This window comes from Panicum virgatum, chromosome 7N (assembly GCF_016808335.1).
Source record: "Panicum virgatum strain AP13 chromosome 7N, P.virgatum_v5, whole genome shotgun sequence".
NCBI lineage: Eukaryota > Viridiplantae > Streptophyta > Magnoliopsida > Poales > Poaceae > Panicum > Panicum virgatum.
In genome coordinates, this window is record NC_053151.1 from 34,518,302 (window position 1) to 34,530,671 (window position 12,370).

The 12,370-nt window shown below is 47.0% G+C and overlaps 1 long non-coding RNA gene across 1 annotated transcript; it reads right to left on the minus strand.

Moving 5' to 3' along the window:
* Nucleotides 1–7,079: 7,079 nt before the first annotated feature.
* On the minus strand, nt 7,080–8,234 carry LOC120682395. The gene is made up of 2 exons (XR_005678411.1): nt 7,632–8,234; nt 7,080–7,431 (listed from the first exon to the last, which is right to left on the minus strand). It is a non-coding gene; the product is annotated as an uncharacterized LOC120682395 (long non-coding RNA).
* Between the last annotated feature and the right edge of the window lie 4,136 nt (nt 8,235–12,370).

The window sequence follows — 12,370 nt, forward strand, 5'->3', positions numbered from 1 at the left end:
TAGGCACCCAACAGCTCACATGTTTTTGAAGATGATGATGGCAATCCGAGATGAACTGCTTGATGAGGCGTGGAATGCCAATTCACTGCTCAATGAGTTGGCGGAAGCTATGTATCTCAAGTTTGAGAAGTATTGGACTGCACATAGTATCATACTTCTTATAGCTACTACACTAGATCCATCGATGAAAGCTGACTTTGTCAAGTTCTATTTCATGACCGTTGAGAGTGCACAAGTGGAAGAGAAGATGAGAGAACTCATGCGATATTTGAATCAATACTATCTAGAGTATGAGAGGATTGTGAGGAACAGTGGCGGTCCTGTCTTTACTTCACATGAAGAGGAAGTACTAAGTCAGGGCAATTCGAGTTCTTCTTCTGGACTTCGTGGCAAACGGCGTGTGGAACTTGCATTTGCACAGTTTTCATCACAAAACTCGAGGACTCGCTCAGAAAGAACTGAACTGGACATTTATTTGGATGATCCTAGAGTAGTTGTGAGAGCAGGAGAGAACTTTAAAGTTCTGGCATGGTGGGAAAAAACACAGATGCTTATCCTATCTTGGCTCTGATGGCTAGAGACTTCTTGGCAATTCCTGTAAGTACAGTGTCCTCAGAATCTGCCTTTAGTTGTGCTGGAAGGATACTTGGAAAAAATCAGACTTCTCTCTCTCTCCAGAAACTCTTGAAGCATTAGTATGTGCGAAAGACTGGTTGTTTGGCTTGAATGATGCACATGAAGGTAAATGTCGTATTTGAGATACATTTTGCAAAGCTGGTTATGTTTATAATAGTGGTTTAATATGTTTCTTATTCATTGCAGGTCAACCATTGACTGGATAACGTATGTTTGAATCAGATGAAGAAGAAGATGTTGATTGACAGGTTAGTGCCCTAGCTGTTGGTTCATGAGAGAAGTTGAAATTGATCTGTAGTTGTGCAGCTGCATGTTCACCTCGAGATCCTACTTTCAGCTGCATGTTGCTAAGTTAGCAGGCTATCTAGTTCCACAACATGATTGTATAGTTTTTGCTATATCAGCATGCTGTGTTCAGCCACTCCCAGACTGTATCTCACAAAGTTTTTGTGATTGCAGAACCACTGTGTTCAGCCACTCCCAGACTGTGGTTGTGTGCCCAGGCTGCCAAACTGTTCTCTACCAACCTACTGGTGGGAAGGCCAGGCTCACCGAGGGGTGCTCCTTCCGTCGCAAGGGCGATTAGATCATGCCGTCTCTTAATGGGAAAAGAGAGAATTGCTGTTTTACTACTTTCCCAAGATATGTACTCGTTGAGGATTTTGAAAATTATTATGGCAGTTTAGCATGCCCTGGCAATGCTTTTGTAAACTTGCACTTGCTTGAGCTTAGTTACATCTACTTGAGGTTCTGTTTGGCTTTGCTAAGGGAGTGGCAATGGTAGTGAAAACAGTTGCTTGCGTTTGTTCCGTTTAACTGAAATTATCATTTATTTAGTTGACTTGGCCCTTGGGTAATTGATTCCATTTAACAACTGATAGTAGCTGGTACCTCAAATGATGGGAGTCCGGTCTCTTGTTGAAGGCAACTTTGATTCACTGCGTCAGATTGATCTGTAGCAGATCACGGTTATTTGGATCGGCGACAGAAAAGACGTAGCATTTTTATCAGGAGGTTTGAGTAGAGGCTAAATAGAAGGGCCCGAGAGCTAAGTTAGGATCGCGGCCCAAGGGCTGAGTTAGGATCAGGAGTAGGAGTAGGATTTTAAATAGAAGGGCCCAAACTGGATTAGGATTATAAATAGAAGGGCCCAAATTGGATCAGGATCGGCATCTACCCAAAGAAAAAGGGCCGAGCTTGGATTAGGATCGGGCCACGGCTCGTTACCAGGGCTAGCCTGATGTGACCCGTCGGCACGCGCGCGGCTTGTTGACAGGTCGGGACAAGCACTGCGTTCGGCTGGTCTTCTCCTCTCCAGCGCTACAGTAATTTCTTCTCACACCACTCCAGCCACCAGCTCCAGCTCCAGCCAGCCCAACAATATTTTTCTCTCACCCTATTCCAGCTCCAGCCTCCAGCTCCAATCTGCCGAACGCGGTGAAGGTGTCGGGGGCTGGGAGCGGCGTCCGGCGCTGGCGACGGCGAAGGCGCTGGCTGTGTGGGTCGCTGCCGTGTCAATGTGTGATGTGATCAACAGGTGTGTGTGCTTCCCGGAAGTCCCGATTGAGCTGACCCAGATGTAAGCCTGCTAATGGGTTAGATAATATTTGGAGTTTTTGGATTGAGTTGTTATGTGAAATTATTTGAATGGGAGTTAATAAGTTTACAGGATAAATGAGTTGGGATGAAATGGGTTTGCTAGCAAATGGGTTGAGTTCGGTTTTAACGGGTTTATTTTTCCCGGGTTCTCACCCACTCCCTCAGTCTCACCCAACCCCAGTCCGCCCCCAGATCGCGTCGCCGCTCCTCCGCCCCCCCAGATCCGGCTGCCGTTCCTCCACCCGCAGCCCCTGTGCTGAAAGGCCCTTGTTTGGTTTTGGTAATTGAGTGACAACTTAGGAGGACTAATAAGTGTTTATGTTGAGATACACAGGAGATTAGTCCACACAAAGACACTAGTATGAGCAACATGTGCCATGGAGGAGAAATGGCTAAGGGTTGATGCTATGCTCATATAGTGTGATCGAGGAGCTCATTGCATATGAGACATGACATGGAGTTATGTGACCAAAGTGGAGAAGATCAAGACAAGGCTTGGCTTGATGGACCGGTTGCAATGGAGAAGGGCAAGTCAAGGCTTTGAAGCGAGGGACCGAGAGGCGGTGAAGCTTGGCCAAGATTTGGCGCCGATGGACCGAGGCAACAGTGAAGAGCGAGCAAGGTCAAGATCGATGGACCAAAGAGGTCATGTGATGATATAGAGTGGATCATATCAATTAAAGAAAGATCAAGCCAAGTGTTGACTCATGATGATGATCAAAAGGCTTGATGGAGTTTGGTGCTTGTGTGGCATCAATATTTGGGAAGATGAAATGGAATGCGCAAGGCAAAGGTATAACTTATAGGGCATTTCATTTCACCGGTCAAAGGTTGTGTAGAGAAGTGCATGACCGGATTTAGGATAGATGGCCGTACTATCAAGAGGGGCAAACTTGTTTGCATATCGGTCATCTAGTGCCACTTGAGCGATCTAACATTGCGATGTTGCTAGGATCGAGTGGCGTGGTGAGATCAAGTGAAAATCCTCTGAAAATGTTTGTGAAATGCTAACACACATGCACATGGTGTTGTTCACGCGGTGTCGTTGGCACATTTGCAAAGGAGAATGAGTTAGAGTTGATGTTTATCAACTTGGGGAAGCAAGAAAGGCTTTTCGGTGTTCTTCGGATATTAGGTTGGCCCTTGGAATGAAATACTGCTTTGATCCATTGTGTTTTGGATCAAATATTCAGTTGGGTTGTGTAGCCCTCTGAATAAGCTTTCCATAGAGTCCAAGATCACTAAATTTGAACATTGGAGCTAAGAGTTATGGCCGTTTTACCGAGGTACATTTCTGCTAGAAATAGACCTGTGGACGGTCCACTCATGGGGGGCGGACGGTCCGTCGTTATCTCGGATGAGCTCGAACAGAACCGTTTTTGGCTCTGTTGGTGGTTCAAAATGAACTGCGGACCGTCCGGTCCATGGGGGCGGACGGTCCGCCTTTAAAAGCTGAAACGGGCGCAGAAACTTGTTGTTCAGTCTTGGGGGTCCAAATTGTACTGCGGATGGTCCGGCCCTTGGGGGCGGACAGTCCGCCTCCTACTGAAAATTCTGGGACAGAAACACTGCGGTTTCTGTGTGTGCTGACCTTTTGAACGGAGGACGGTCCGCCCCTGGGGAGCGGACAGTCCGTCGGTCACTTCCAGATTTAGAGAGATACATTTGCGAATCGGTTGGTTCGAAGTTTTGAACCGCGGACGGTCCGCCTCAGGGGTGCGGACAGTCCGCCCGGGGCTCTAACGGTCGACTCTGACACATAATCATTGCAGTTCTAGCCGTTGGTTTTGAATGGCGGACGGTCCGGTCTCTGTGAGGCGGACAGTCCGCAAAAACTCTGTTTTCACGGGATTTGAGTGTAACGGCTAGTTTGGGGCCTCCCTCTAAAAATAGAGGGTGTGGCCGGCCATTTGAGGTGGCTGAGCACCTTGGGGGCTTGGTGTCCATGTGTGAGAGTGCTTGAGAGCCCTCTACTCACTCCAACTTGATAGTAATCATCCGATCGAGTGAGAGAGCGATTCTAGTGCGATTGCTTTGAGAGATTGCATCGAGTGGCACTAGGTGATCGTGTTGCAAGCCGGTGTGCTTGTTACTCTTGGAGGTTGCCACCTCCTAGACGGCTTGGTGGCAAGAGGCTCCGTTGAAGCCCGCAAGAAGATTGTGCGGTGCTCCGGAGAAGAGATTGTGAGGGGTATTGTGCTCACCCCGCGGGAGCCGCGAAGAGCAACTCTAGTTGAGCGAGACGTGAAGAGCAACAAGTGGTCCGGCCGGATCATGTGCTAGAGCTCGGTGTGAGCACTCCACGTGGGAGAGTGTGACTTGAGAGTCACCACTAGCAAGAGGATCGGCGGCAACCTTGGAGCTTGTCTCAACGGGGATTAGCTTGGTGGCAACCAAGTGAACCTCGGCATAAAAATCACCATGTCAATCTTGTCTACTCTTCTCGGTGGTTTGCATTCTCCAAATCATAAGCCTTGTATTTATATTTCATCTATATCTTGTGCTTGTGTAGTTTCTCTCTAGTGATTAGTTAACTTGTGTAGCTTGCTAATCATCTTCTTGCTTGTGTAGCTAGAAGTAGAGATCCTAGTGTAACTAGTTAGCTTGTGTAGCTTAATTAGTTGCTCGTGCTTAGATTGTGTAGCTAAGCAAGTTGAGCTCTTGGATTTGGATTGTGTATACTTGTCCTTGAGCATCTAGTGAGGTTAGATTTGGTTTTGTGCTTTTGCTCATTAGAATTGTGTAGGAGCTCCCCCGGTTTGTGAAGTACTAGTGCTTAGACTTGTGTGACTTGGCATTAGAATTGTTAGGAGAGCTCTTGCTAGCATGGCACTCCATTTGCTTTGTATAGGATCTTTTTGGAGGTGCCTTAGAGTCATAGTTAGAGGGGTGAAATCTTGGCTAAGCGAATAGTTTCAATTCCGCATAAGTTTCGGTTAGTCGGCGCAATTAGTTTTAGAAAGGACTATTCACCCCCCTCTAGTCCGCCATCTCGACCCTTCAAGTGGTATCAGAGCCGAGGTCTCTCATTTGTGGTCCTACCGACCCGAGAGGATGGCGACTTATGGGCTAGATGTTGAGTGTCCACATATTTTTGATGGCACACACTTTGCACGGTGGAAAAATTGGATGATATGCAATTTTAAATTTATTTGCCCTCAAATGTGGTGGATGTAGGTTTTTCTCATGTGTTAGATGAAGAAAATCTAACTCCAACACAAGAGAAATGCCTAGATCTAGACATCCAAGCTACTAACATCTTGTTTAGATTTTTGCATAATTGCATTTTTGGTGAGATCATGGACAATGAAACCGCCCATGAGATTTGGAGTTATCTAAATGAGAAATATGGGGTGGCCTCCGATGATCATGATGATTATAAGACCAAGGAGTAAGTGCATGAGGATGATGAGCACATCCATGACATGGTGTTTGTGGAAGATTGCTCCACCTCATGGACAAGTGATGATGATGATGATCAATCTACAACAAGCTCACTTGACAAGGTTAATGATGACGATTCAAGTATTGTAAATAATGATTCTACTCAAAGCACACTTGATGATCAAGTTGGCTCATACACGAATGATATTGCTATGTCAAACTCATCTCCATCTCAACATTGCTTCATGTCACCAGGTGACACAAAGTTATCAGATTGCAATGTGATTGATCTTAATTCATATGATGAGCTCTTGAGTAGATATGCTAGCTTGACCAAATTATTTGAGGAAGTGTTAACCAAAACAATCAAATTTGAAAAAGAAAACTATTTTCTCAAAGACACATGTGAACAACAAAATCTACTTTATGTCATAAGTTGTTCACATGAGGAGCTAAAATTGACTCATGAGGAGCTAAAATTGACTCATGAGGAGCTTAGTGTTGCTCATGAGAATTTGGTACTAGACCATGCTTTACTCACTAACAAGCTTTCTAGTAAAGTAATTAAAACTAGCGAGAGCTCATCACATGGGTCAAAGGATCAATTGCAAAATGTTGCTAACCCTTGTGATGCAGACAAGAAATATGTATCCACCTCATGTAATGATTTATTATCTATGCCATGTACTTCACATATAGATGTTTGCTCTTCTTCTATTATGCCATGTACCTCATGTAATGATTTATTGTCTATTCTAGTTGATAGTTGTAACACTTGTAATTTATGTTTGTATTTGAACCAGGTTTGTAAAACTATTATAGTTGAACTCTTTTGTAAAAATGATGGTTATTTCTATTATTGTCGTGTTGTTGTATTTTTAAGTATTCGTCGTGCTTGTACCATCTGCGCCCGTCTTCGCGTGGGACTTCTGGTGTTGTTTCGATCGGGCCGTGGGTTGAGAAAGGATCGCCAAATTAAGCCATTAAACTAATGCGTCCGATGTGTTCAAATGATGGTCATTATGTTTAATTTAGAGTTTTAATTTGACGGTTCCGTCACATAATGTTTATGCATTTCGATGTGCATGATGCATGCACCTCAACTGGGGTAATGACAACACCAATTCAGTCGTCATGGATGATGATGGGATGATGATCACTCAGCTAATGCTCTCACTTCACATGGTATTATTATGGCAGCATTCGAGTGCTAATGACTCGGTGCTGCCGTAGTGTGCTCGACCGGAAAGCTATATTATTCTGATCAGCATGTTCAGAAGGGGAAAAAAGCTCGACAGATTTGGAGAATAAAATCTAGCAAAGCGACACCACCCAAAATGTTGGGGGCGAAAGACAAGTAAACTCCCTCGAAAAAAAAAACGAGAACAGTTTTTTAGGACAAACCCTTTTGCGTTAACGACACAAAAGGGACAAGATTGTTGCACACTGGCACCACATCGTGCCGCGAAAGCTGGAGTTCTTCTTTTTTTTTTTGCGAGAAGGGATAAGCACTCTATTAAAAGGTAACAGTTACAAGAGCAGTGGTTCCCTTTTTTCCAGAAGGACCCCTATCCAAAACAGAAATTACAAAGAAGTCCATCTTCTTCATGCTCAGTCCGTCTTACCGCTGGTGCTCAACAATCAGCGTTGCCACAGTTCAGTTCACAGATCAGCCATCTTCACCTCTCGCCCAGATCAAGAAACCGACTGCATGTAAACTGCAAGAAATCCACGATACGAGACCATCGGTCGTCAGGCTTCTCCATCCTTCCCCCCAACATCGCCCCTTCCCTTGTAAACCGGTCCACAACTCTGACAGATCGAAGAAAATCAACAGCAAGACGAAACCCAAGGCGCCTCGAACAGAAACCGCAGCGGATGACAATGGAAGACCAAAGCAGCCCGCTCGGTAGATAAATCCGTAGCCGACGACAAAGCCATCGACCCGGAAAAGGAAGCTACCCATAGGGAAGCACCACAGCTCCATCTCCTGGAAGAAACAGAGCACATACCTCCACGCTGAATCTTCAACCGGAGGGCCACCAACGAGAGCAGCAGCACCGGAGAAAACCAGTGGCAACAAAATCCTCCCAGCCAGAGCTCCACAGATCCCAGCAGACTCACCGTCGCTGCCGTCACTAGAATCAAGGAGACCAAGGCAGAGGAACAGCAGGCAGAAAAGGTTGGCCGTCGTCTCCACCAACCAAGACTGGACGGTAGCTCCATCACCAACCTTCCGCCGCAGTGGAGAAAAACTCCTTATTCGCCGGCGAGGGATCCCCAACACGGCATCCACTCCCGGAAGCAGAAGCTCCGCCGCCGAGCTCGACAGCGAGCTAAACCTAAGCCTAGATCTATAAAAACCTAGCTTATATACATCCGGCCGACGATTCGTCAGTTCACCATCCTCTCCAGCGCCGGCCCGGCCGCCGGAGAGGAGGGGAACCGGCGGAATCGCCGCCGGAACCCAACCTCGCCGTCGCTTCGCCCTTTCGCCCTGACCCTACTGTAGCAAGGGGAAATTTAAAATGCTTGTGGTTGGCCCTCGGCGCAGGTGTGCGGTGTGCCTGCCTTATGCGAAAGCTGGAGTTCTAAAACGAGAAGAAAACAAGCATTACGACCAGGGTTCACGTATCCGACCGGTGACCGGTAACCGCCGGCTTCCGGTTCCGGTATACCGGTCCGGTTTGGCCGGTTACCGGTCGGAACCGGTGGAATTCAAATTTGAATTCAAACTTCCCCGTTCAACCGGTTCCGATCGGTATGCCGGTCGGTTAGACCGGTATACCGGCCGGTTTGGCCGGTATACCGGCCGGTTTGGATGGTAACCGGCCGGTTTGACTGGTACATGTCAAATTCAAATTTTTTTCTTTTTTTTTTAAATTCAAATGCCCACAAAGTATACTAAATAAATGTTTGTACAACATATTTTAGTCTAAATGAACCCTCCAACTCTTTTTTATACTACTTTTACATTGTATTTGTATACTTTCGTATGCACGTTTTTTTTATTTAACTTATAAATTCCGCAAACCATACTAAATGAACGAATTTTTGAGAAAATTTGACACCATTAGATTCATCACACCTTGAAATATTTTTAGGAATTTTTTAAGAATTTTTCATTTTTTTGAATTCAAATTCAAAATTTGAATTTGGACCGGTTGGGAACCGGTCGGAACCGGAACCGGTCCGGACCGGTTTGACCGGTTACCGGTCAAACCGGACCGGTTCCCACCGGTAAGGTTAACCATGATTACGACGGGCGTTCCGCTGCTCCACAAGCACAGCGCGAACGTGTGCCACCAACATAAACACCACCACAGTACTTAGGCTACCTAACAAAAAAAATTAGCCTTTGGTTGATCCAATCGCAGGACGTTCTGCCCAAGTTTAAAGCGGGTGATTAGGGTAAAGATTATGCCTCCCACATGTAACGGACAGAAAGATAATGCCCGGGACAAGGACGACAAGGCTCTCAGATAAAATATGTTGTGTGGTGATCGGAGAAGTGAATGTGACGGAGCTAGAATACTCAGGTCAAGCCACAAGTTTAAGCAAACAACAAACTTCTCGCACGGCTTTCGGAAAATAAAAAACTCAGAAAACTTCTCGTGCAGTTTTGTAACTTTTTTGAGTCCAGAAAGTTTAAAGCATTGTCTAAAAGTTATTATTAGTCTTATTTGGTTTTGTAGCACAAGCTACTAGTAAACTTTGACCATTAATTAGAGTTATTAAATAAATACGGTTTACAAAACTAATTTCACAACCCTTGCGCTACTTCGCGAGATGAATTTAATGAGATCTTTGACCGCATAATTATAGGATGATTACTGTAGCATTACTGTAACCAATTTTCGATTAATTACCGTCATTATATTATATTCGTCACGAAAAGTTACACCCATCCGTAAAAGGTTTTGTAAATAAACTTTATTTAGTATTCATGCATATAAGATTCCCTCGTAGCGCTAGGAGCAACTAAACAGATTGTAGAAGAAAGTACTAGTAGTAGCTTTTTAGAAAAAAATCTCAAAAGTGCAGCTCAAACAAACACGCCCCGATCTCTCCGAGCTCCCAGACTGCATGCTGCACTACCGTACCGTAGTGCTTCACTTTACGCAGAAATTGGCTGGTCCCCTTGCCACACCGCTGTAGCCGCCCTAGAATATATACGATTCTACTACCACTATGTTAGGTCTAGTGTTGTTAGTTTATGAGGCCAGTCTCAATGGGAGTTTTATGTAGGATTTTATAGCATTAAGTATTATTAATTTTGCTGATATGATAAGGAGAGAAAATGCTAGAGTTTCATGGGATGTGAGGAGAGTTTCGTCACCATGAAACCCATCTAGCACAGTTATTTAGTTTTCAGTCTTGGTAACTGTGCCCATAAAACTTCCACTGAGACTGGCCTGACGGAAGTAAACTCTGGATCTCGAAATGTTCGGCGTTCCTCGCATAGAAAATAGAAAGAAAGAAATTGGTCAACTTGTGGAGCAAGCAGGCGGGCCGGCCTCGCCCTCGAATGCTGCGGCGAGGGTGCAAGGTATATCATGGCGCCACCGCCACCTACAGTGTGTCGCTTGAGTGGACAAACCGCAAAGAATATTTGCGTCCTCATCCCCCTCGGGTGCCACACAAAACAGTGTTTTTATTTTTATTTTCTTAAAAAGAGTGTGTACAAATCTGGGAGTCGGTTTTAACAAAATTAGACAAATTTATTTCTTGAGAAATTCCAATGGCGATATTTTCTTTTCGATCGCTGACAAACTAAGCTCTATCACGGATCATTATGTTTGACAGGATTTGGGTATAGGAACATTCCTTGCGTCAGCATGACGTGGTCGACCAGGCCCAGCGAGCAGCGATAGATAGATAGATGCTGGGGGCAGAGCCAGAGAGAAGCACGCGGGGCCTGCGGAATGTGCGCAACAGCGCTCGGAACCCATCCAGGGTTTTTTTTTACCAATCGGTGGGACAAAACCGCCGTCCACCGGTAGCGGTAAACCGGACTGGTTTGACCAATTACCGGAAAAAATCGGCCAAATTCAAATTCCAACCCAAAAACTCATGTTCAACCGGTTCCTATCGGCTAGCCGACCAATTTGACCGGTTTACCAGTCCGGTTTGACCGGTTACCGATCGGTTTGAGTGGTAACCGGCTAAATTCAATTTTTTTCTTTTTTGGTTTAAATTCAAATGCCCGCAAAGTATACTAAATGAATGTTTGTATAACATGTTTTAGCCTAAATGAACCCTCCAACCCTCTTTTGTACTACTTTTACATTGTATTTGTATACTTTTGTATGCACGTTTTTTTGTTTAACTCCAAATGCTCGCAAAGTATACTAAATGAACGAATATTTGAAAAAATTTGATACTATTAGATTCGTCGCAACTTGAAGTATTTTTAAAAAATTTTAGAAATTTTTCATTTTTTAAAATTCAAATTTAAATTTTAAATTTGGCCCGGTTTGAAATCGGCCGGAACCGGAACCGGTCCGGACCGATTTGATCGGTTACCGGTAAAACTGGACTAGTTCCTGTCGGGATTTTTAACCCTGCCCCCATCATAATTTGAACCCGCGCGGGGGTGTGCTTTGCGCGGCGAGTCAACGGATCATGGCTCGTACGGAGATTTCGAGCACGGTTTTGTGCGTGAACAGTTGCCAAAAAATAATTGACACTGCACGTACGAAGAATTGAACCATCCGGAGGAAAAAGCTCGAGGAATGGGAGCGGCTTCTCGTACGGTCTAGGCAGCGGTGGCTTGGCTGCGGGCATCATTGTGCTGGTGGGTGCGGTTCGGTTGGTCGCATGCCTTCGGCCGCGTCTGTCCCCGCCGCGACGGGTGTCCAGGTGGCGAGCACGCAGCGCGCAGTAGGTCACGGAAGCAATCGATCGAGCAGCTGCGGGGCATCAAACCTTTGCGTGCCGTCAACCTCAACCGGCACATGTGACTGACACTGACTGCGCGAGAGATCGTGATCTGGGAGGCCAGCCGCCGCGGAGAACACCTGGCCGAACCTCGCTGGGCGACGGCCGAAACGGGCCGGGCGAGCGCGTCCTTTTTCTCTCCCGCCGTACGCCGGCCTCGCGTGGCGTCGCGTCGTGCGTGCCGTGCCCCAGGCCGCAGCGCACTTCGGCTGTGCTGGTCAGTGGAGAGGGGGCGCCATGCCGTTGGTGCCGAACATGATTGGAGCGCGAGGGGGTGGTGTTTGGTCTCGTTGCTCGTCTGCGGAGAGCGGCCTTGATCGCGGAACTCCGAGCTGCTGCTTTCCCGGTGGCCAATTTTAGTCCGACCGACCGGGACCAGCCCATCATCCCTAGGTGGCTAGGATCATACGCAGGTAGGCTCCCCGGCGTGCGGTGTCGCATGGACGGCCATTCTCGGCGACGTGCCCCCGGCGACCGGCGCTCGATCGTGTCGCCGCCGCCGCTACCCCCGCTACTAGGTTTCCCCGTAAGGCAAGGCACACGCAGCCAGGCAGCGGGCGGCGGGCCGGAGTGACCACGCAGGGGGATCCGCGCGCGGCTCCAGCACATGGCATGGCGTCTGCGTTCCGCGAGTGGCGGACGGAGTCGCGCGGTGCTCCGGCTGGGTCCGGGAATGGATAAAAGGAGCAGCTGGAACGGGGGCCATGCCGCGGAGAGAGACGGCCGGCGCCGGGCAGGGGCACTGCCTCGCACCCTTGTACCCACTCCTCGCTCGCCGAACCACACGCCATGCGCTGCGCCGCTATCCTTT